Source organism: Vespa crabro, chromosome 19, assembly GCF_910589235.1.
Source record: "Vespa crabro chromosome 19, iyVesCrab1.2, whole genome shotgun sequence".
Taxonomy (NCBI): domain Eukaryota; kingdom Metazoa; phylum Arthropoda; class Insecta; order Hymenoptera; family Vespidae; genus Vespa; species Vespa crabro.
In genome coordinates, this window is record NC_060973.1 from 929,374 (window position 1) to 955,859 (window position 26,486).

General features: G+C 37.9%; 1 protein-coding gene across 2 annotated transcripts in view; it reads left to right on the top strand.

The window, feature by feature from the left end:
- LOC124430651 (zygotic gap protein knirps-like) overlaps positions 1-26,486 on the top strand; it is a 203,839-nt gene that overhangs the window by 87,342 nt on the left and 90,011 nt on the right. The window contains exons 3-4 of one of the 2 annotated variants that reach the window (XM_046977551.1): positions 15,039-15,184; positions 15,267-15,386. The gene's annotated coding sequence lies outside the window, so the exon portion shown is untranslated. The remainder of the gene's footprint in view (positions 1-15,038; positions 15,185-15,266; positions 15,387-26,486) is intronic. The other variant, XM_046977552.1, reaches the window with a different exon arrangement.

The window sequence follows — 26,486 nt, forward strand, 5'->3', positions numbered from 1 at the left end:
TTCTTGTTCTCCTACTTGAGTATTTTCAATTTTTAAACCCTCTAAAGAATTTACACAATTGTTCCCTGCTGCTCGCGTTTTATTCCTCCCCTCCCCTCCCACACCACGATTTTCTCCTTATTTTCTTCTGATATTACTATATTTTTTTCCTTTATTTTCCCTGAACAACAAAAGAGATCCTCATTCTCTCTCTCTCTCTCTCTCTCTCTCTCTCTCTCTCTCTCTCTCTCTCTTCGATCAGTGGATTCGCTTCGTTGCTCTCGGGAACATAACAAAGGCAAGTCTCCGATCGAGATCTCGAGGGTTAAGAAAAATATTGTCTCTCTCTCTCTCTCTCTCTCTCTCTCTCTTTCTTTTTTCTCTTTCTCTCTTCGAAAGTCCATTAGTCGTTAGATCTTCCATATGCTAGGATACGTATAAATGTGTTTCGAGCTTGGTGGTAGCAGTCATCGGTTCGGCTCTCTCGCTTCGCAATAAAGAACAAAACGATGAAGAGAAAAGAAGAAGATAAAGAAAGAAGAAACAAGAGAGAGATAGAGAGAGAGAGAGAGAGAGAGAGAGAGAGGTGAAGAAGAAGAAGATAGAAGAAAAGAAGAGAAAGAGAGAAGGAACGGTCTTTGCAGCGGTGGCGGCAGCGGCGACTGCAACCGCGGTGCCAGGGAGTAGAAGAACACTCGCTTTTTTGTCCAAGTCAATATATCAGCGCGGGGGCCATGTCTAACGGGTAATGCACTGCTCGATCCCTCCTGCACGACGAAAGGAAGCTGCCGTTGCCGTTGCCGTTGCCATTGCCTTTGCTGTTCCTTCTGATGCTAGCTGATGCTGACTTTCTTTATCTCTTTGTCTCTGTCTTTCCTCTCTCTCTCTTTCTTTCTCTCTCTTTCTCTTTCTCTTTTTCTCCTTCTCTCTTTGGCGTTGCTACCGCAGCACGAAGAAACGCTTCGGGGCACTCGCGGGGCCGATTGTCGTTGTCAGAGAAGAAAACCACTTCATTTTCCAGCTTCTTAAAGAACCTAACGATCGAGAGGACTCAGGAACGATTCTTGTTTAACCAGGGAAAGAGACTTGGACGAAAAACGAGCCTTACCTTCTTACTACCTGAAAGAAAAGAATGAAAGAGAGAAAGAAAGAAAGAAATTGTGTATGTGTATGTGTACGTGTATGTACATGTGTATGTGCATGTGTAGATATAGTCTCAATGATATTTTTTTCCTTTTTTCTACTTTGTAATAATAATATACTCTCGTATGTTAAAGAGAGATCTAAAGAGGTTCATTAGCAAGGAAAATAAAAAGAAAAAAAAAAAAAAAGGGATTTAAATAATTCTTAAACGTGTTGTGTTGTGTTGTGTTGTATTGTGTTGTGTTTTACGTTATTTTTAAAGTAAACTGCAATGGTAATGTAAGTAAGTACATATTGTAAGTAACGATGGTATAACGATTTTGTAATAACATTCGATGAGCGACTCGAACGTCTCTATTTTTTTTCTAAACTACGTCTTTCTTTATCTTTTTCTATCGTTTTCTTTCTTTTTTCTTTTTTTCTTTTTCTATCTTCTTCTATCATCTTCTTCTTCCTCTTCTTCTATTTCATTCCGAAAGGCCCTTCGAATGACGGTCAAGGCGCTTGATATACTCCGTCCAATTAGCCTCGCATTCCGTCAGAGACAGATGTCCCTTCGCTACCGCCTGCCGTGCGAGACAGTGAATTTTATCAGAGTGATATAAGCGCTCATAAGTATCCGCCTTAAGGACTTCACGCTGCGAAAACACGTCTTTTTCCGTGATATACTCTCTCTCTCTCTCTTTCTCTCTCCCTCTCTCTCTCTCTCTCTCTCATCTAAGAGGTAAACGGCTTTCAGAAGATATTAAAAGAAAAGAAAATAAAAAGAAAAGAGAAAAAATAATGGATAAAAATACCATCTAACTTTGGTTACTCAAAAAACGTCAATCGTGATTTTCGAAATCGTTTCTCTATTCGATCAAAGTTATTAACATCTTCTTTCATTATAAATCATTATAAATCAGGCGACAATTTATCATCGCGCACGAAAAATACGTCCAACCATTTTATATTTTTCTTTCTTCTTTATTTCACTAGCTCGTAACGCCTGCTTTATTACTTAATCCTTCGAAAGCAGAAATACGAGGCCCCTTTTCGGGCCCTCGAACTATCAACTAGATTTTCAAGGAAGCTTTAGGAAAGACATTATATTCGGTTGTATATTTATGTATATATTCATAGGCACACACACGCGCGCGCGCGCATACAAACATTTCTCTCTCTCTCTCTCTCTCTCTTTTTCACATGTTCTTCGGTACGTAAGTACGTTGATACATATGTCATTACGTAATTAGTGAGGATAAAAGAATTGGCGGTGTCACGCGCAATACTTACGTCCATTCGATCTTATTCGTGCGATCAACAGATCGTAATTTTATAAGAACAAGAAAAAAAAACTAGACAGAGAAAGAGAGAGAGAGAGAGAGAGAGAGAGAGAGAGATCATGTAATTTTGCTCATAACATCGTTTAAAGCGGAAAAAATATTTGTTGTCTGTCGACCGAGATCAGTTTTCGAAAGGTGACATTAAAGATAGAGAAGAAAAGAAAAGAGAGAGAGAGAGAGAGAGAGAAAGGAGAAAGAAAGAAAGAAAGAAAGAAAAAAAACAAACATTTAACAGACGCGATCTATAATCACATCGTAGAAGTTAGAAGAAAATTGACGGTAGAGAGAATAGTTTATTGACGGCTTCGGCGTTGGTTAGGTGTGTGTTTACTTCGTACGAGATCCCTTTTTATCGTCGTCGTATTTCGCATTTTCATTGGTAAGTATTACTTTTTAGAAGAGTAAAAAGGATCGGCGATTGCTACCGTCTTTTTTATATCCTTTTCTTTTCCATTTTTTTTTATTATTATTATCTTTCCTTCTCTCTCTCTCTCTCTCTCTCTATATATATATATATATATATATATATATATATATCCTATGTTTTCCCTTTCTCGTTGTATTCCTACATTCGCTAGCGTTACGTCTGGAGGTAGCCGTAGGCCAAGACAGTTTCAAAATGACCGAGGCTCCGCTATGAAAATGATAATTTACTGCGACAGGCCTCGAAGGCACGCACGGTTTCCCCTACGTATCTGGTTCACGTACGACGTAAGATGCGCTTCGAGTCCTGACCTTTACGTGTGGCCGACTCTTTATCTCTTTCCACCTCGTAGTAAAATCGTTTCGAAGTTTCTTTCTCCTCTCTCTTTTTTCTTTCTCTCTCTCTTTCTCTCTCTCTTTCTCTCTCATTCTGTCTATCTATCTATCTATATTTTTCTCTCTCTATCTTTCCATCTGTTTGTCCGTCTGTCTCTTTCACATATCCGCAAGTCGTTGGTGTTCTCTACGATGATGCTCGAGAGCAACACCGTAATAAAATGAAAATAGAAACGAAGACAACGACAACAGATATGTACATATATACATGCGCGTTCGTTAATACATCTACATATCATTGAATTCTATCAAGTTAACTTACACATACATACTTACTTATCAACTTCCGTTTCCCTTATAATTCCCTTATAGATATTAAAATTCAATATTACATAAGATATTGTAAAGCGTAGGATCCAATTAATGCTTTTACCTATTTCCCTTTTTGCCTTTTTTCTTTTTCTTTCTTCTTCTTTTTTTTTTTTTTTCTCTTTAAATGAGACACCCATTTAGATATTCTTACCTTTTGAACTTAATACCTACATGCATATACTGTCCATCAATACCATCGACGACGATGAAAGATCCAAGAGTTTCTATGAAAACCCTTTTTCCATAGCTTCTAACGCTTCCGTCGCTCATCATTATTGTCGTTATCGTCGTTATTATATCGTGATTACGCAAAAGGCGCGAGTGAGTCGGCGAAGTCATTCTCGCCCTCGCGCCTTGTTCGAGTGTACGCGCGCGGAGGGTGACGAGGGGGAAGGAGTAGGAGGGGAATGAGGATAAGAAGAAGAAGAAGAAGAAGAGGAGGAATAAGAGGCGTCGGTGGAGGAACCAAAGCACACGTTCAAAGGCGAAGCAATATTCTAGAGGCCTTCTCACGTCTATCTATCTCTCTCTCTCTCTCTCTCTTTTTCTATTTTTCTATCTTTATCTCTCTCTCTCTCTTTCTCACACACACACGTACATATATAGGTGGAGGTACCTATCTACTCTTGAACCTTTCCTCTCTCTCTCTCTCTCTCTCTCTTTCTCTCTCTTTCACTTTCTTTCTTTCTTCGTCGTTCTATGCTGTCTCTATACAAGGCACATAAATACATACATACATACATACATACATGCATACATCGTACCAGGAATATTCGCCAATTAAGCCCTATTGAAGAAGAGGCAAGGCACCGCAAGGTGGCCTCATGCCGGAGGAGACCTCGCCGTTAAATCCAGATTAAGAGCGGCGCATGACACGTTGAATCCGTGGCTCGTCGATCCAGAAACATTTAATTTAGACGTTACCGCCTGTTGCCAGGAGGAGATATATCTCTCTCTCTCTCTCTCTCTCTTTTTCTTTTCAAACGATGGTAACATCGTCCACACATCTGTACATCTTCAAAGTGCCGTGAGATCCAGGAGCGGATTATCTTTGTACTTTGAAATCGTTTCATCGATCATAAGAATAATCTAGTTATAGGTACTGATATTAGCTTCCATTTTATTTCAATATATTTGGAAATTTGATAACAATTTTTTTTGCATCCGTCGACACTTACGATTCGTATATTATAAATATTTAATTTATAAAATCGCCTTACCTATATATGCAGTACATGTATGTAAGTACTTACATGACTATATATATATATATATATATATATATATATATATATATATATATATATCGGCAGGATATTTGAGGGATTTATTTAATTCGAGTATGAAAGTTAATATTCTCCGAATGAAGAGAATGCTCCGAATACGTGTTCCCTATAGAAAAATCGATCATCTTTGAAGAGAGACCAGAGGATCAGAATTTTCGGACATTTTGACGTTCAAACGAACGAACAAACGAATGAACGAACAAACGAACGAACGGACGAACGACCCTTTGTCGTTCTCCAATCTTTATCTGTTTCTCTCTCTTTCTCTTTCTCTTTCTTTCTACCTTGCTCGATGTGTTTATTCAATGATAACAAATTACCAAACGAATCTGTGCAGTCATACTCTATAATTGCGACTACCGGCGTCGACTGGTGCTACTCTTTCGTTCGATGAATCGTTCGAGGAGGTTAAGATCCGCAAGAAAGTCGAAGGTGAGAAAGAAAGAAAGAGAAGACTCGCGAGTTGCTACTACAAGTACAACGATTGAAAGGGGGCACCTAACATCGCTGACAGCTTCGCTGGCTGCTAGCGCGCTTCGCGTGGCTTTGAGAGAGGAATATAAAAAAAAAGAAAAAAAAGAGAAAAAATAAAAGAAAAAGAAGAAGAAGAAGAAGAAGATGAAAAAAGAAACAAGGAAGAAAGGGAAAAAATAAAAAGGTACCTACTGCCGATGGAAAGAAGGAGCAATAGCAGCAATAGCACCAATGGCAGCGGCTAAGGAGGAGAACGATTTCTATTTGTATCGGCTTCAAGAAGAAGAAGAAGAAGAAAGAAGAAGAAGAAAGAAGAAAGAAGAAATAAAAAGAATAAGGATAAGAAGAAGAATAAGAATAAGAAGAGGAGGTCTTACAACAAGCCTATGTGTCCCCTTTATGACACCAGTGTATAACGTAATTCAGCGTTACGACATGGGCTAGAGGGTTTAGGTATTAATACCCAAGCGAAGGAGGATTGATAGTCCGACGAAGGCAATGCTTATTCGCTTTTTGCCATTTCGTTAAGTCGGACAAAAATTCATCGCCGTTTATAAAAGCGTACCTCCGTTGCTAATCCTTTGCTATACGACTATCCTACGAGGAAAACTCAACGTAAGTCCTCTTTACTACTACTCCCTGGTTACTCGCTACCATCTAACTCGAATTGTACCAAAGATATTCTTCAAACGTTAAATCCTTATTTCTATAAGTTAACCCGAATAATGTTCGAATAACGAGTAAATTTTAATGATTCGTCGGATTCCCAATAAGTCGTTATTATGGAAGATCATTTAAACAATGTTCAGGATCGATCTTAATCAATCCATCAAATACTATGTAAAGTCAAGGCAAATAAGAGAGAAAGGGGAGGGAATAGAGAGATGCTCCAGACTCGCTTATAGAGTCTCTAGCAAATCGAGGAGAGCCCTGGCAAACTCTCACGGCCTTTGAACTCGTACTCGTCATAACTGCAAATGGAATGAATACCTGCCTAGCCGGCTCTCGTAGTGGTAGCCACACGAGAACGGCCATAGCCGGTGGATGCTTACCGGCATTTACGGCACTAACCCACTGAATGCAAGCTCCAAGATTGGCTCGAGATATTAAGCGTAGAGCTCGCTAGAGAGTGTATACGTCTTTTCTTCGTGTATTTCTATGCGGATATAAGTGTGTACGTGTGTGTATACGTGCGTGGAACACGTATTCTCTCTCTCTCTCTCTCTCTCTCTCTCTCTCCCTCACTCGATGCCGCGTACCACGGTAGGTAGCACCCGGAGGCGACACGAAGCAACGAATTACGAGATGACCCGACACGACGACGAGGAAGAAGAGAGGATAAGGGGAGTAAGAGGAGGATGAGGAAGAGAGAAGAGTTAAGAGTAACTAGCACGCGGCCGAGACGAGCAACGACCGCGACGAGGTGCGAAGGTGGCATCGGCTCGTGCACCTGCTGCTGCTGCTACTTCTGCTGTTGTTGTGTTGCTGCTGCTGCTGTTGTTACTGTTACTGCTGTTTCTCCCGTCATTATCATCAGGCCGCGGACTCCAGAAAAGACTAGGAGCAGCTAAGAAACGAGATTCGAGACTAATTTCTGCCTACGGCTCCTACGGCAATCCACGCTCTCGTTGGCCGTTCCTATACACTCTTCGGGTTGGTGCACTTTAGCCGGCTGACTAGCTAGCTAAGCTAGCTATCCAGCTGGCTAGCTAGTCGGTCAACTTGGTTGATTCTTTCCAACGTTGTAAATCCTTACAAAGTCCGATTTACTTTGCCTTAGCCACGGTACCGAGAGACAGGAGTAACGATTACGAGTCGAGGGTATTATTGCGACGAAATCTATGAGCGTGATTTCTCTTCGAGCCGGATATATATTCACTCGGGCGAGATCGAATCCGGCCGTTAGGCCACGACGATGACGAATAATATCCCATCCTTTTTCCATCTTTCCTCGCCATGATAATTACTTGTCACACCCCGCCGAGAATTGTTTGATATAGAAAGGAAGAGAAGGAAGAGAGAGAAAGAGAGAGAGAGAGCGAAAGTCGTCAGGGTATCGTTTGCGACGCTTGTCTTCTCTCGTGTCCTTCCTCAAAACTCTCTCGGTAAGTTCACGAGTTCGTGAAGAGATGGCACCAGGTGCACGAGTCACGCACGCACATTCGATGCGTAAAATGAGTACTTACGCGTGACTCGATTTTATTTCTTTCGTTCCTTTCTTCTTTTTCTTTTTATTTTTATTTTTTTTTTTTATTTTAAAGAGAAAGAAGAAAAGATAGATAGATATATAGATAGATAGACAGATAGATAGACAGATAGATAGAGAGAAAGAGAAAGAGAGAGAGAGAGAGAGAGGGAGTATTAAAAAAATTCCCTTAGGAATCAGGGAAGTTTCCATATCGAGCCGATCCGTTATACATACCGAGAACTTAGCAATCTCTGAATATGATCGAACGAACCGAATAGAATCCCAAGCGGGACGAGAAGGAGAAAAAGGGGTGGAAGGAGGGAAAGAAAGAAGGGCGGGAGGGATTAACGTGCTTCTAGAAGCGTCTACCACCCAGGGAAGAATTAATAAATCCTCCTCTTAAACAAACAAACTCCACCTACTCGCTAATCGGATAAGGCATCGGCTATTGATTTATTAATTTAGAGCTGCCCATTCCAAGGACCAGGAGAGAATGAGTAGCATCTCTCTTTGTGTACGTGTGCATACACCTGTGCATGTGTACACAGTGTATATATACGTGTATGTGTGTACGTATATGCATATGTCTATGTATATGCATGCGTGAGTCTGTCTGTGTGCGTGCGAATGAATCTTTGCGCGTTCGTGTTTCTCCGTGTATAAGTAAGAAAGAAAGAGGGTATATGCACACGTTAAAAGGAAGCGTGCGCGCGAGCGCTTCAGGACCGAAAGAAGTTAAGGGTATCCGCTATCCGACGTGGTATCGGTAATTATAGCTCTGAACGCGGGCGCGCGTCGGTTACGTTCATTACTGAATTATCGGCTGCGCTCGGCAAACAATGTGCCTCTTTCGATCCTCCCTTCTGTGAACCCTCTTCGTCTTTTCCCCCTCGTCCCACTCATCCCTCACCAAACGTTCTTCTCGGTTCCCCTCTAACCCCCTCTCTTATTTCTCTTTTCTCTCTTCTTTCTTTCATCCTACATCGTCGAGTTCGTTCCCGGTACTTCCTCCCTTCGTCCATGAAAGCAACCGAGTCTGCTATCTGATGGGCCACGGGCTGAACTACGACCGATGTTTCCTCTCTCTCTCTCTCTCTCTCTCTCTCTCTTTTTCTTCGAGATTTCTCCACCCTTTTGTACCCTCTCCTCTTCTTCTTCTCCTCCACTCCGCCCAACCCCTCCCGCTCCTACCTTTCTTTCTTCCTTCCTTCCTTCCTTCCTTCCTTCCTTCCTTTCTTCCTACTATTCTTTTTCTTTCCCTCACTCTCACTGATCGTTACCAAGCTTTTTTCTTTTTGTCTTTTTTGCTTTCTTTATTTTTTGCTTTTAATCTACGATAATACTTCCCCGCGTATTTGTGTCCGTATACGTATACGTATACATATCAGTATCCATAACTGTATATATCCAGGATTCGTCGTGTATACGGGGTGAAATATTGAAATGGAAGCAATTCCTTGTTAATAATATATATGATATAGGAATAGTTTTAATAATTGCATTGGCAAATTCTGCGTAATAAGAGTCCATTTATCGAGTAATATTTTATCCGGTGTAAGCCAATAATCAAGGCTTTCCATCGTTCAATTTGTTTAATACTTCGTCTCTTTTTTCTCTCTTCTATTTTTTCTCTTTTTTTGTTTTAATTTTTCTTTCTCTCTTTTTCTTTTTTTTTTTTTTTTTCTTGTTACGCTATGTACTCGTACAGGGGAAAAGGAAAAAAAAGAAAAAAAGAAAAATACGTTTCCTTATCGAAAACTTATTTAAGAAATCGTTCATTATATCGTTACGCGCTCGGGTGCACGCTCGACGTCACGCTAACGTGCGGCGAAGCACGCTCGTCAGGTCGTAATTATGCTTTGGTAGGTAGGCTACCTACCACCACTGCCGACGAGCGCTAAGATTTTAACGCGCCGTGCCTTAATGGCCAGTCAATCTCGGACTCTAGCCGTGTAATTTTATATATATATATATATATATATATATATATATATATATACATATATCGAAAAGGGACTACATTTCGATCGGAAAACGAGAAACAAAAGCTTTCGTTTTTATGTATCAACGAGTAAGTACCTAAGTATTATCACGGTATTGTAGAGGGATAAAAGAAAAAAAAAAGAAATAGAAAAGAAATTCGTTATGTCCAATCCACCCACTCTCCACCTCCCTTCTGCCCACCCCGTTAGATTTCTTTCGCACCATTCCATCAGCCTATAAAAATCTAGAATTTCTTTTATTGTTACCTCTTAGAGAAATAGAGAGAGAGAGAGAGATCCTCGAATCCCGAATATCGTGCTCATTAGCGCGAAAAAGCAAAATCAGACGTAGGTAGATATATCAAAGACGTATACGAACGTAATCCCATCGGTTTTTCTTCTTTTAAAAGATCGAAGACCCCAGGTGAGTCTTTTTTTCAGCGGCAAGCAGGAAACGTAGCGCGGCGCGGCGCGGTGAGGCGCCTCCTTCGTTCGCTCGATTCGCTCGTTGTAGGTAAGTACCTTTACGCCAAGAAGTTGCTGGGAGGTAAAAGTGAGAGAGAGAGAGAGAGAGAGAAAGAGAGGAGAAGATGAGAGGGAGAAAGGGAGGGAAGGTAACTTGGCACCGAGGGGGAAATCGTTGGCGTATCCACGAACGCAAACCGGTGAATGATTAATGACGTTAGCTACGACCGAGGGTTTTACATAAAACGAGAAGAGTCGATATAGGAAAAGAGGGAGAGAGAGAGAGAAGAGAAAAGAGAGAAAGAGAGAGATGTCTCGTGGACTCCCGCGATTCTCTCTAACGAATTTCGTGACGTAATCTTCTCCTCGAACAGAAACATAGAATGAGAAAGAGATAGAAATGATCGTTGTGACTGTAAGGGAAAATGTTCATCATCCTATTGGTTCTACTCTTAAAGGTACCTCTATATGTAGGTATAGATATATAAAATTCAAATCAAAGTCAAAGTTCTCCAATCTCGTAATTTATTTCGCCATTTATCGTCATACTCTTAATCACTTTAATATCGAGACGATCGAGGGAATAGATGCAAACGCATAGCAGTACCTTCCTGGTCACCTCTCTCTCTCTCTCTCTCTCTCTCTCTCTCTCTCTCTCTCTATCTATCTATCTATCTATCTATCTTTCTTTCTCTCTCTTACTCGCTCACTCATACGCTCGATTCTAGCCGTTAATACGTCCGTTCACGATGTTAGACGCAATGTTGTGCGTATATACGAGCATAAAGGCTCGCGTAGATTTCTATGAAGGCGCGTAGTCTCGCGGCTGTAGTCGCGCGCATCGGTGAAAGAGTAGAGGTTACGATGTAGTCAGCAGGAGTAGAGGAGTGCAAGCCAGACGGCGAGATATCCACTCGCGGCGGCAGCAGCCACGCGCTTTCGCTGCGTCACGCACGATGAGGAACGCAAGAACGCGCATTACCCACGGATCATCGCGGCTCTTTTTCTTCTTCTTCTTCTTCTTCTTCTTCCTCCTACTCTTCTTCTTCTTCTACTACTTCTTCTTCTTCTTCTTAGTCCGTCGGTCTCCATCCGTGTGACCACTTTAACTAACCACCAACATTGTGATCATCATCACCCATACGGCACCACCTTGACTTCTTTTGTCTAGCCATGTGTATTAAAGTCACTCATATTCTTATTGTATATCCCCTCATATTCATATTATTCTCATATTCTTATTGTAAGATCGTCCGATCGATCAGAATCCAATTGTATGTGAATTTTATATTATATTCTTTTTCCTTCTGTTTTTTTTTTCTTTTTCTTTTCTTTCTTTCCTTTTTTTTTGTCTTGTAATACAATCAAACATAGATAAGTATATCTAAGTAACTCAGATATGTCCAGTTTATATATCGGTGTTGTCGAAAAGTTTTCTTCGAAAAGTTTTTAATGGAAGATAACTTGGAAAATCTTTTTTCTTTTTTTCTTCACCGGGAGCCATCTTCTTCGAAGTGGAAGGAGAGAAGAAAGAGAGAAAAAGAGAGAGAGAGAGAGAAAGAGAGTGGTAAATGTAGCGGGTCCAGCGGAACGCTAGGTATAAATATGCAGCTCTCGGCCGCGTTCGAGTTGCGTCGGCGGATATAATTTATGCCGTGGCGGTTCGAGCACCGCCCAGTTCGCCCTAAAAATTATTTATTTGATTGAACGTCGCTTCGGGGAAGGCTATTCTCGCACAATAACCGTAGCGGAAGAAGGACGATAGTTCGCAGAAAACATAGTAGTAAGTAGTATTTTCATTTAGTCGACATATGATACCAATGCCGATAACATTTTCGATCTGTCTACGATCTAATTTCCAATTGTAGTTTCTAAAAATATCTCGATAGATTCCAAAAAAAAAAGAAAAAAAAAAAGAAAAAGAATTATCAATAGATACCGCATCCAATGGGTATTTGAAAATTTGACGATTTGTGGACGATTTCAAGTCCGTCTTCTTATACTATCTTGAACGTTAAAACGAGAAAATATCTACTACCTATACTAGCTTGGCACCTGTCGCACTCGGCGACTAATTCACAGCAGGAATAATTGGTTACACCTGCTTCTTGCCGTACCTCTTTGTACAATCTCGAAAGTACTACGAGCCTGGCGAAGCAGTATGAATCATATATTACCTGGCGTGGTGGTAGGTATCTTCGAGGTCGAGTTACGTTAATCACGAGCCCCGTAGATCGATGCGGATGCTGCTGCATATACATATACCTATACCTAACTCTACCTCTACCTAGGCTCGCTGCTATCACCGCTCACCACCGGTATTCTCTTCGGACGATTCTACTGCCGCCTGCTAAAGTAAAATAGGAAAAGAACGAGAAAACAAAAAGAAGAAGAAGACGAAGAAGAAGAAGGAGAAGAAGAAAAGAGAGAGAGAGAGAGAGAGAGAGAGAACAAATAAAAAAGAAGAAACACAAAAAAATGCTGATTGCGAAGCTCTCTCAGCCTATAACAACTTTCTACGTTATGTCGACGACGACGACGACGACGACGACGACGACGACGACGACGACGACCTATTAGCTTCCCACACTTGACTTATACGTGTACTATACCAAACAATGCCGAGCATTGTCTCGAGTCTCTCATAATTTGTAATTAGCCTTCTGATTAATTATCTATTTATCGACCAATTATTATAATTACCTATCCCATGATTGCATTCGTATCCTTGCGTTCATTCCGTCGAATGTTCAACATTCCACAATATACTTATTCGATTTTTAATATACTTACATACATATATATATATACATATATACACATATATCTCGTTTATGTTGTGATCATCGATTATGATAATTGGAATATATAGGTATGCAGGGTGTAGAAAGACGTGCTTACGATTTAAACCATGTTTTGTTAGTCCATGAACGCATCGACCGCGCGATCGAATCGCGAATGCTCCGAACGCGAGCACGAAACGTTCGATAGAAGGAGGAGTGGTCGATGCCAGATAGGAGGTTCGACCTAACTTTATTGTATTTAATTAATTACTCCGTTCGATAGGCGATCCTGCAATTTGTCTTTCCCTTGAATCTTTCTCTCCCTCGACTCGTACCTTTTCTTTCTACGATACAAAACGTACACATACATGTATTATCACTCTTTCTCTCTCTCTCTCTCTCTTTTTAACTATCTATCTATCTATCTATCTTTGTTCTTTAAGACCGCCCCCGCTTTCGCTATTCGCCTCATCCGAAAGGATAATCCCACCTCTTGGAGAGCTTCCTTGAAAACTATCTCTCTCTCTCTCTCTCTCTCTCTCTCTCTCTCTCTCTCTCTCTCTCTCTCTCTCTCTCTCTCTCTTGACCTTTCTCTCGTAATAATAAATTATATCTCGGTCGTTCCATCGTACTCTCGAGTTGAACGTCGAGAAAATCGAAAGAGGTCTCGGACCGGGAGGACGAAGACGACAATTAAGTTCGGCTTTATTGAAAGAGGGTCCTTCTTAGGTTGTCCCATCCTCTCTTGCTCTCTCCCTCTATCTATCTTTCTTTCTTTCTCTCTTTCATGGGATACTCACGAGTGATATCATAAATAACGCGTAACTCGGGATACTTCTGGATAAGGTCTAAGAAGAAGTATACATACATATATGTATACATACATATATATATATATATATACATATATATATATATACATATATATATGTATGTATATACAACATCGAGACATACGTACGTCGGCATTCGCGACATAAATCAGAGTTAGAGAGAGACCCGATCCCTGCGATCCGGGTATGGCGATGCTGCGACGATCCACGCTCGTGTAAGGCCGCGTCACAACATCGGTAATGCGAGCGTAATGCTAATTTACCGTTTATACCGAACTCTTACCCTCTTCTTGGTTACCCTTCATCCTTCTTGCACGTTCGTAGATACCTACTCTCTCTCTTTCTTTCTCTCTCTCTCTCTCTCTCTCTCTCTCTCTTTTCCTCTTTTTCTTTCTTTCCTTCCTGGCAAGAAACCGCCATTATCGCAGCTTTTCTGTAAAAGATGCTTGACCTTGACCCTAACCATGACACACGTTCGACGACCAAGAACGTCCGATCGATTCCACCTTCCTTCCTTCCTATCTTCGAAGGAGGAGAAGGAGGAGGAGGGGGAGGATATACGTAGGTAGTACCTAATTTTTCTTTCTTTTTTTTTCTTAACGATATTCCCTCTTTCGATCAGCATATTTGCAATGTACGATCGTTTACAATCGAATTCCTCGAAACTTTTCAATGCTAATGGTTCTCTTCTTATTGCATAATCTTAACGAGTTATAACGTTGAATATCGAGAAAAAGTTGTTTCATGGGTCGTTCGGAAAATTTGTAATGATTTTCAAATGATTATACAGATATGTACACACATTTGATATGTTAAATACTTATAAGCATGTTTATTATATATAGGGTATATATGTATATATTATATAAAATGTTTTAGAATTTATGTATCTCTGTTGTTTTTAATTTTAAATGACAATTTTAATTTGTAATTGTAATTAAAAGCAGGATCGAAGAAAAAAATATAACGTAATCTTTGTTATAATATATTAATGACGAATATAATAATATCCAAATATTTCGTTTGGATATAATAATATCCAAACATGTTTACCATTTCTATTAACTGATATTCAACATAAATCAATCATATATAACAATCATAACACACGATACAAATAATACTAAAAAATCTAAAAAATCATGATACCTATTAACCTACGTTAAATATTTTAGATTATCAATCAAATAAATGAGATATTATCTTGATATTCGTTGCCTTTAGGTATCCTATCCTATCTATCTATATCTTACATAGATCACGTATATGAAAGATCGTATCAAAGTACAATATCACTCGACTATCGGAGATCTTATACCTCGCGATATGAAAATCTTCTTCCTCTCGAGGAAGATGTAATCGGCGCTTCGCTTTTCAACTCTATCACCGATTAGCCCGAATTTCGTGCTCTACGTTTCAGAGAACACAAAGGATTCTTTTCTCTTGTAGCTCGTTCGACGGACATAAGACTTATCTCGAGTGCTCTTGCCATCGAAAACTACCGCTTCGAGAAGAGCCAAGAGAAAAGAGAGAAAAGAGAGACAGAAGAGAGAGAGAGAAAATTTCAAAGAGGAAGAGACATTGCTTCTCGCGAGGTAGCTAACGCGGGATAAACATTCGTTTGCTCCTCCTCCTCTTCCTCCACCACTTCTCATCTCTTCTCTTTCTTTTACATAGTACGAGGATGCAGCCGTTACACTATCGACTTCTCGAGTGAACGACTACGACGACAACGACGACGACGACGACAACGACAATGATGAGGACGAGGACGAGTGGTACACTCAAAACGCATCGGTACATTCGCAAGTCATCCTGTCACCGAATCGTGAGAAATACAAATAGTGGTATTTCCTAAACGTCTCCTCCTAATCTCGTACCAATCTTTTCTATAATCCTCTTTTAATCGTCGAGCAGAAAGTCGTAAAGGAAAACAAAAAGAAAAAAAAAAAAAGAAAAACGAAAAAAGAAAGGAAGAAAGCTAACGATCGTAAATATCGTGAGGTTTAATTAATCGTTTTAACGAAAGAGTATAGTAAAAAAAAAAAAAAAAAAAAGAAAAAAAAAGAAAAGAAAAAAAAAGACGAAGAAGTAGAGAACAAATATAATAAGAAAAGAAAAAAGAAAGGATCTTTTTTCTTTTCCCTTTGTATTGGCAATCGAGATTTGAAACAATGTAAAAAGTTAATCTCCATCGAATTGTTCTTCCTTTCTTTTTTTCTCTTTTTCTTGTTTGCCCCCCTTATTTTTTCTTTTTCTTTCTTTTTTTTTTTTTTTTTATTTTGTTTTACATCGTTCTGTTGATATCTTATGGAGAAAACGAGGAGTCAGTATAAGAAGAAGAAGAGGAAGAAGAAGAAGTAAAAGAGGAAGAAGAAAGAGAAGGGGGAGAAGGAAAGAGAGGTTCATGGGATAAGGGTAGGGATAAAGAAGTAAGAAAAAGAAAGAGAGAGAGAGAGAGAGAAAGAGTCTTGCTCGGGGATATTAACATTATAAATCGTCCAGGCCGGCGACACGCCCGGGGCGGAGCCGATCGTATCGACCGATACCCACCTCCGGCTCGATATCGATTACACTCCGGTGATTGGCAGGATTCGTAACACGCCACGGGGATTCGTGCCGCGACCGATCGCAGCCTTTGGTACTTACTCGATCGATTCCTACCTTACTATATATATATATATATATATATATATGTATATGTATATATATATAGATTTATACATCCATACATACTACACAACAAGTGGTGATGCGGCTTTTGTTCTGCGATGGACGACAACTCGACGATGGTACGAACTCGCATAAGAGATTATTATCTCTTTCTATTCATTATACCGTTCCCCTATATCGAAGAAAAACTTGTACGATACGTTAGCTAGATATAATAAGTTGCTAAGTATAATAAGAGCTTGGCACTCTTACGTTATCTACACTACGTGATTTTATATATATATATATATATATATATATATATATATATATATATATATATATATATATGTATATATATATATATTATTTTTTTCTTTTTCTACATTCATACCATAAGACGTTTATCATATATATCATGTATATATTTTTACCGTATACTTTAGTAATAATACATTAGTAACAATTTTTAGTTATTACTAAGTTTTGTTGTTGCCATTGTTGTTGTTCAGAAATTGTTTTGTTCAACAGATAAATATTCCATTCGAATGTAAATATTGATCTAACGATTTCAATTAGTATATATTCAAATATATATTTCATTAATATATCGAGGAATTATCATTTAGATTTTTTAATATTCGTACTGTCGAACGTTCATCATATGACCTTTTTTTTCACCGAATATATAAGTACTTACTTAGATATGATTTTTATTCTTGTTGTTGTTCAGAAATTGTTTTGTTCAACAGTTAAATATTCTATTCGAATGTAGATATTGATCGACGACTACAGTTGAAATTTCATTAATATATTGACGAATTATCACTTAGATTACTATAATTAGATTACCTCGTAAATTCTTCTTATTTTTGAATCATTGAAATGTCAATCGACGTGGGCTAACTATCGTTGAGTATCCATCGATTGATTCGTAATATTATTCCTGGTTGATTTAGGAAGAAGGATTTAAATAACGTTTCGAGCATAATAATGCAATTTTACTAATTGATATTAATCGCCGTGAAAGAATTCATGCGTTACGCCAGGTTGAATTCTCCTTTCTAATGATAGTGATTTAGTATCCGGAGGAGGAAAAAAAAAGATTAATTGCCACGTAGCGATCGTAGAATAAGTAAGTATTGACGAGATATAGTATACCGTAGGAGTCAATCGAAATGTCATTGACGTTTCAAGATCTATGCATTTGTATTTTACAAATGGATAAATTCAATAATGCATTGTTTCAATAATAAACGTTGATTAATACAAAACTAGTGAGATTTTCATAATGTTCGTCTTGTAAAAATAATTTCATAAATCTGTTCGATAATATAATATTGTTTCAAACGAATAAATCATTATCAATAAATTCGTTATCGTCAACTAAAAAAGGTAAAAACAAAAGAATAGATTATGCTTGAACAATATTTTAATAAATATTGTTATATTATTATTATATCTGAGCCGATGAATTGTTTATATGTATGACGATCCTTAAGAAGATCATTTGAAAGCTCGTGAAGAAAGAAGATGAGAAAATAAAGGAAAGAAAAAAAAAAAGAAAAGTAAAACAGAAGAAGAAACAGAAGAAATAAGAAGAAAAAAAAGAAGAAAAGGAAGAAGAAGAATGAATTTTACAAGCATGATCGTTCCACTTCCTCGAACAATGGACCAGGTACTCTTCTCTTCTCTTCCTTTCTCTCGCGCCAAAGTGTCCTTTTATTGGGTCGTATTTCACGAGTCTTCTCGAAGCACGCGCGTAACGATCGACGAACGATCGACGGAGTCAAGGAGAGGGACAACGTCGATCACGAGGATCGATGTCCTTCGAACGTGTTCACCGATTCTTGCTCTTCTCGAAGAGTTTAAATATGATCTTTCATCTTCCCCACATATATATCTATATATATATACATATATAATAAATAAGTGAAAGGACAAAATCAAAAAAGAAATGTAATCGAAATTTTGATATCGTTATCTACGGCGTTAGAATATCTTTTGATAGTAGACAATAGGATAAAAAGTGTAAGGGAGAGAGAGAGAGAGAGAGAGAGATGGAAAAAGAGGGAAACGTGAGTGTGGGCAAAGGCACGTCATAACTCCGTGAGTACTGTAAATCACGGTTGACGCCTCGTGCACCCATAGAAACGGTTATATTCGACCGTAACGGCACGTACCCACCGCGACGACGAAGACGACATGGCTATATTTTAATAGTAACGATAAATTACTTAGGAGAGAAGAGAATCGCGTTCAAGAGCTGGCGGCGATGAAACCCTCATGCGGTGAGGGCGCGATCCTCCTGTCCTCCATACTTCTCATCCTTTTCCACCCAACTTCTCCTCTCCTTTCTTTCTTTCTCTTCTTTCTCCTCTTTCTTTCTCTCCTATTCACTGCCGGGAACGCAAGCTCGACCTCACCGACCATGACCCCGCATAACTATGAAAATTTACCCTCCTTCTTATTTTTCTTATTTCATTTTACTCTTCTTGTAAAGAATGTTCCTCATCTCTCTCTTTCTCTATGTATATATATATATATATATATATATATATATATGCGTATGTGTGTTAATGTGAGTGTATGTGTTCGTTTTGAAAAAAACAAAAAAAAATTCAATGAAAGTAGACTGCCACGTAAAGAGTTTACTTTTATTTAGTTTTATTATCGACGTCCATTTTACGCATAAAAAAAAGAGAGAGAGAGAGAAAGAGAGAGGAGAGAGAGAGAAAGAAAGTTATTTTACGTTTTACCTTTCCTACGGTGTACTTACCTACATTCGAGTCGTAAACTCAACTCGGAGCGATAATACCTATCTACTCTCGAAGATTAATCTCTCAGCGTCTCATCGCGGAATTCATTAATATTCCATGGAGTAATGGTAGTTAATATAATACGTTCTCGTACATTGGATTACGATTTCGATAAAACTCTACAAATTTCACCACGCACAGACACGCATACACACACACACACACACACACACACATATATATATATGTAGGTAAAAGAAACAAAAATTTGGTGAGTTTGAAAATTCGTTTATCTTTTAAATTCGATTATCTATAATTTATTAAATCCTAATCGATAAATGTGAAGAAAACACTAATCTTGTTTTTATTTCAATCGTCAAGATATCTTTCTCTTTCTCTCTTTCTCTCATTCTCTTTCTCTGTCTGTCTTTTAGCGACCTCCAAAGAATCTTGTGCTTGCGCAAGCTTCATTGGACGCTCGCGAGCCTTGTCGCCCACGCGACCTGCAAGGTGGTCCGAACACTTGAGATCTTCGGGTCTCGGTCGCTGGACACTTTTATGCCTCCGACGACGAGCGACGACGACATCAGCGAGGCACCTTCTTAGCAGAGCGTGGGCGAGTCATGGGAACCTGCAGCTTCTCGTATCCGCCTTAACCATCTTCTCTTCTCTTCTCTTCTCTTCTCTTCTCTTATTCTCTCTTTCTTTATTTATTTCTTTCTATCTATCTATCTATCTCTTTCTATCTCCTTCTTTCTTTCTCTCTTTCTTTGTTTTTTATTTCCCCTCTTTCCTTCGTTCACTCACTGTTCCTTCTAACCACGTATGTAGGTAACACATCTATTGTATTGCATGTTCGAATTCTTCATCTCTCTCTCTCTCTCTCTCTCTCTCTGTCTCTTTTTTTATTCCATTCGACGGTTTTATGCTTAGTAGATAATATCTAACTATGTATGTGTTTTACATTTCTAAATTTCAAATCATTCCAATTTCTTCTTCGTTGACCATGTATTTTGATCTATCGTTTCTCCGTCTATCTTTTTTTCTTTCTCTCTCTCTTTCTCTTTTATATTGGACCATAGGTAAAAGGAGAAGCAAAGAGGTCGCTACTTTGAAACTAATTCGAAAAGTTCAGCGGGTTTGACCGTTTGAACGGATCGGCCGAACCTCCGCTCCACTCGACACTTTTTACTGCTCGTATATCACTTCTAGGACCACCAGACGCTCCGAGAATTGCTCCACTCATCTTTCTTTTCTTCTCTCGTTTTTCTTCTCTCTTTTTTGTTTTTATTTCTTTCTTTGTTTTTTTTTTCTTTCTTTCTTTCCTCTCTTCTTTTTTTCTTTCTTCTTGTCTCTTTTTGTTTTTTTTTTTTTCCTTAACCCTTTCCTTCCTTCCCTTCTATACGAATCCCCGTGTATCTTTCGCTAACGTAATCGCTTTTACACGTAGATAGAGACAAACATGAAAATTGTCAATACAATTAATCTAACATATTACGTATAAGTATGGCTATTAAATATAGTATATTATAATTATGAAATTATAAATTTGTGAACGAAAAGAATAAACAAAGTAAAATGTGTTCGTACGTTCACTTTTTTTTATTGTTTATATCATAGTGTTAATAATCTTTCTCTTTCGAGGCTCGTTACACGCGATATTAATAGACAAAATTTCCTAGTCGGTATTATAATCGTATTAACCGCAAGTTCCACGCTAGAAATCCATTTGCCGGATTGGCCACGGCACCGCTAACGCGGATGAGTGCAATGGGAGCGTCGAGGGGAGTATGTTCGATCGTGTTTAATCTTGCATTTATTCTGACGGCCCAAGAACGTATAGATACTTATATACATACATGGAATATAGGTGTATGAATATAAGTAAATTTATGTGTGTCTGTGTGTGTGTGTATGTATCTAGCGTCACGTAACGCGATCGTGCAAATGTGATGCACGCGATGCACCGTGACGATACACTTAGACTAGAGAAAAAGATTCGCAGAATTCAATCTTTTTTTCCTCTTCATCTTCCCCCTGCATCTCTCTCCACCACCCTCACGTTAGTTCGACATCAAGAGAATAATTGGATTTCTTGTTTACGCACAAGATCTTATTATCGGTTTTATCTTATCGATGACAATTATATTGTTTTTTTCTTCTTTTTCTTTTTTATGTACCGATTAATAAAAACACTACGCGGTATTAGAGAAACGATAATAATGGATATATGAATTTTACCTACGTGAATTTTTTTTATTCTTTTTTTCTTTTTTTTTTCTTTTTCTTTGTCAAATTCATTATCACAAACGATTATCTATATCGTTCGATTAATTTTGATCGTTTAATTGAGATAACGATTTGTTAATTCGTTTGAATACGTACGTTCGTTCGTATTAGTTATTATAAAAGTTGTAGCAAAAGTGAATAGTTATAAAATAATGATGATAGATCGTGGACATAAAGTTTCTCTTGATGTCTCATTATCCAAGTATTTCATTTTTTTTCAAGAATCCACTTTCCCTTCGAAGAGAAGAGTAACTGGTTTTGTTCATATATAATTCCATCCATCCTATCTTCTAATATTACTAGGTAGGTAGTAATATTCGACTATAACGAATCTACTTGGGATGCTCGTATTCGAGCGAGTGGCAAATTAGAATTTGATTATTATTGCATTTAGGATAGAATACTAAAGATCGATTCGTTTGTTTCAAGATTTTCAAGATGGATTCTATTTGCATCGTTGTTGGACTCATTCCCCTTTTTTCCATTTTTATTTTCGATGCAAATAAGAATGGACAACAAAGAGTAAGAGGATCGCGTAAGAAACAAAAAAAAAAGGAAAAGAGGAAAAAGAAGAAAAAGATTTTCAAATAAATTATTAAGACGACGAAGACGATGACGGCGATGACTACGACGATACAACGAACGAAGAAAAATATGCGAAAAGAAAAAAGGAGAAAAAAAGAAAAACAAATGAATCGACAATTATGATGACTTCCTTCGCGCTATAACATAATTAGCATCCTTCGCGTACTGTCGTTTGAAACATTCGAGATCACAGATACACTCGGAGTGCGAAGTCTCGCGAGAAAACTCAAGTCGAGGCATCGAGTCGTATAAAACGCGTCTTTGTGCGCGCACGGACCAGCTGTTTGTCTAACACCTCGTACCTGCGCTCGGGGTCAGTGGCGATTCTGTTACGAGCTAGAGTCGTTCGATCTATGCTACGAAGAAAGAGAAAGAGAAAGAGAAAGAAAGACAGAGAGAGAGAGAGAGAGAGAGAGAGAAAGAGAGAGCGAGAGGTCAACGCCATCTTTCTCTCGAAGATAGACGATCGTTTGAAAAGCTTTGAAACGATTTGAAAGTACTAACAACTCCTTTCAAAGCTTTCCACTTAACGATACTATGCAAAAATAATAATAATAATAATAATAATAATAATAATAATAATAATAATAATAATAATAATAATAATAATAATAATAATAATAATAATAATAATAATAATAATAATAATAATAATAAATTATTGGCAGGAATGAAATGCGCAATTATAGATGCAACATTAGAACCAAAATATTAGACAATGGTCGATAAATATAACTTCGAACAAAACATACCGTTGTGTATTATAAGTATAAACCAACAATAATCATAAAAAAAGGATGAATACCTATTTGCTTGTGTAACAAATTACACTTACACACAGAGACAAAACGTTGAAATTATAATCGACTGGATTTTGTATTTATGAGTCAAACATTATGGTAAAGTAAAATATCTCATTGACATTTCGATACTTAATGACAATAACACATAACATGAATATATATATATATCTTTCGAACAATAAAAAAAAAAAAGGAAGCAAAATAGAAACACCATAAAACACTAAACCTGCCTACATGAAGAAATGAAAAAAAATACGAACAAGTAAATACGACAGTGTGAACATTTTTAATATTACAGGAAAAAAAAAAGATTAGGCTTGACGTTTAATTAGTCTAATCAGTCTGATATCTCAATAAATAAAAAAAATTAAAAAAAAAAAAAAAAAAAAAAATAGAGTAATTAATAAGAAAAATAACGCATTGAAAATAATGGATTATGCGTACGTAAAGGGGATGACGGAATTTAATGAAACACATAGAGTAAAGGAAAGGATTCTTCGATTCTTCTGTTCTCGAAAAGACGATGTCGATGCGAACCCATAAACCGTCTTTCGAGTTTAACGTGATTCTCAGCGTGGTTCGTCGTTCGGAAAAAGTCGAACGGGGGTAATAAATATATCGCGAATACGAGGGAGGCTCCCAATGGCCATTGATATTCGCACGACTTCTTTTCACGACGCCGCTAATAACTTATCCGGTAGACGCGTCCATTTCTTGCCCGTCTATCTCTCAAGCGTCGCGTCGTCTCCCAGAGTTACCTTCGATATCTCTCTCTTTCTCCTTCTCTCTCACTTCATCTCTTTTTCTCTCTTTCTACGATCGAATCGCGTAGAAAGAGAAAGAGAGAAAGACAGAGAGAGAAACGAGCTCTTTTCTCCTGATTCTTTTCTCCATCTATCTTTCTCTCTCTCTCTCTCTCTCTCTCTCTCTCTCTCTCCCTCCCTCTCTCTCTCTTTCTCTTTCTAACTCTGTTCTCATCTTCTAGAAGCGAATGATGTTTTCTGGCGCGTTCAGAGACGCTCTCTGTGTGGTCCTCGTGTCAAAATGTGTCAAAACTCGAGTTCGCGGTCTCGGCGTGACGGACAAAAAGTGGTTCGACGGCCCTACAAATTAACGGTAGGAACCCGTGGAGGAGAAGGGGTGGAGATGGGGGCATGGCAAGGGTGTGGGGGATGAGAAAAGTCGCGTTCTACGTTGACGAGCAAGAATTATCCGATCCTCCCTTTCCCTTCGTTCGATGAACGTGCCGTTTCCTACCTAGGGTATATAAACGATCGTTTTACACGACAAACCCTACGCAAGCCTGGAACTCGATCGGAATCGATTGCTGGAGTTAAATGGAAGAGATAGATCGTTAGGAGAATTCTTACTTTTTTTCTTATTATTTATTTTCTTCTTTTCTTTCTTTCTTTTTTTTTTTTTATTGCTGATCTCGCGTAATAATTCTCTCTCTTTTTCTCTCTTTTTCTTTTCTTTTTTTCTCTTCTTTTTCTGTTTGTTCGTTTTCATAATAAAATAACTCATTGGATACTACTTACCTATTAGATCAGATCTTATTTTTTTTATCATCAAATATCCAATTCAATAAATAATCGTCGAGTCGTTCGCGTCCGACGATTATTCGTTTCATGATTCGCATAATGATATCGACGATGTAAATGATCAATGAAATTAATGAAAGTTGAAAAAAAAAGTCCGATGGTTGATTCATGTCAATTATTCGAAGTTTCATGACTAATATTAGAATTATTTATCTAAGAATAGATCATAATGAACCAATGATTAAATTATATATCAACGTGTCAAATAGATTTGGTGATATCGATGGGATAAAGGGGCGAGAGGGGAGATGTATCGTAAAGATATCTATATCTATACCGATTGATAAAATCTTTAAAGTGATATAAGTTAACATACGGTAAATTCAATACCTACATATGTATATACATAGATATCGAGTGAATGAATTCATTGCTTATGGTGATAGAGGCTCGTGCGCATATTCACACATTCGTTTGATTTCAGCAAATAGATACTCAAGCGGAAGCAAGGCATGTATTATAGTATTCGGTCTTGCTGAGTTCTTTACGACTGCGACCTTAACTCCTTTGGAATTTTACGGCGACCTTCAGCGAAGATATTCCTCACCATTCCTATTTCTATTCTCTTCTCTTCTTTTCTCTCTTTTCTTCTCTTCCCTTTTCTTTAACGTTATACTATAGAAAATTATAAATAACTCCGTCAAATATTATTGTCACGTATTCAAGTTTCTTATTTCATTTCGTATCATTGGAAAATTCAATAGGGAAAAAGTCTAAAGATTTTCCTCGTATAAAATCTCAAACGATTATGGTCCTTTCCCGGCCTCCCCCCCACCATTCCCCTTTGCCAGACAGTCTTACGTTTTAGATTAGATCTAACGATTTTAATTTTTACCGTCGTATTATAATGATCGTATATTGTTAACACTTCGGCAAAATCCAATACATTTTGATTTTTCCTATAGGATGATTTTTCCCTAACCGCGCATTGTGCAAAACGCAACTGGACATATGCTATGTACGAAACATATGCTTTTGTAGAAACGTGTTCATGTCTATTATTCATAGTACTATATATATATATATATATATATATATATATATATATATATATATATGTATATATAGACGTAGGTATAATGTTAATGCATTCAGGGATTCGTAGAATACGAGATCTCGATTTCTCTTGATAAAGTTATTTCTACGGCGTGTTAAAGAGATATCCAAGAGATATGCCGCCTATCGATGCTTTACGTTCTGGCATTATATTCGAGCATATGCTTGTGTCTTTCTCACTAACGCAAGAAGAAGTTAGAAGATTCAACTGGATTTACCCTGTGAACTCTTGATCCCATAGGAGCTTTCGTGTTCCACGATCGATAAGATAGATTAAGGATAAACCATACGACTATTTCGAAGGCGGTGTTAACGATCGAACGGCTTTATTTATTCTCTAACATAGATCGTAAATCGATCGATTGGAGAAATCCATGAGAGACGGTTCAACTTCGACGTGACGTTTTATTGATTTACGAAATTCATCGTTAACTTTGATGACTCTGAAAAAGAATTTGTAATGATTATTTATATATACATGCATACATACACACACACACACACATATATATATATATATATACATATGTGTGTGTGTGTATGTATATAAAAATAGGGAAGACGTTTCACGAACTTTGTCAATCGAACGATTTTGATGAAAGAAATAGAAAAATATTACATACATTTTGTTTTAGATCATTCGCATGATTATCCTTCGGTCAGGATAAATTCTTGCTCGCTTTCAAGGATTTTAGTTGCCTCGATGAGCATACACGTTCCGCCATTCTCTTCGACATTATAACATAGGTAATACGTATGTACGTTTATATATATATGTATGTATGTATGTATGCTCGGATGTTGCATCGTTATTATTACCAGCACGGTTACAGCTTGTACCGTTCGCGAATGATAATGATCATTCGAGTATCTTCTCTTTCTCTCTCTCTCTCTCTCTCTCTGTCTATCTATCTATCTATCTATCTTTTTATCTCTATCTATACATCTATCTTTTTCTCTCGTTGATACATTTACTCGAGCATGTCGATCAATGTATCTCGAAACTCTCGGGAGAAATATCAGCGATATAATAACGGTGTAATTTAAGTGGGATTTATCGATTAGGAAAATTCGTACATTGAAATGTTAGCAAGTTCTAATGTGATCGTTTGAAAAATGATCGTTGCGTTATATAATTTGAACATTGAAAGA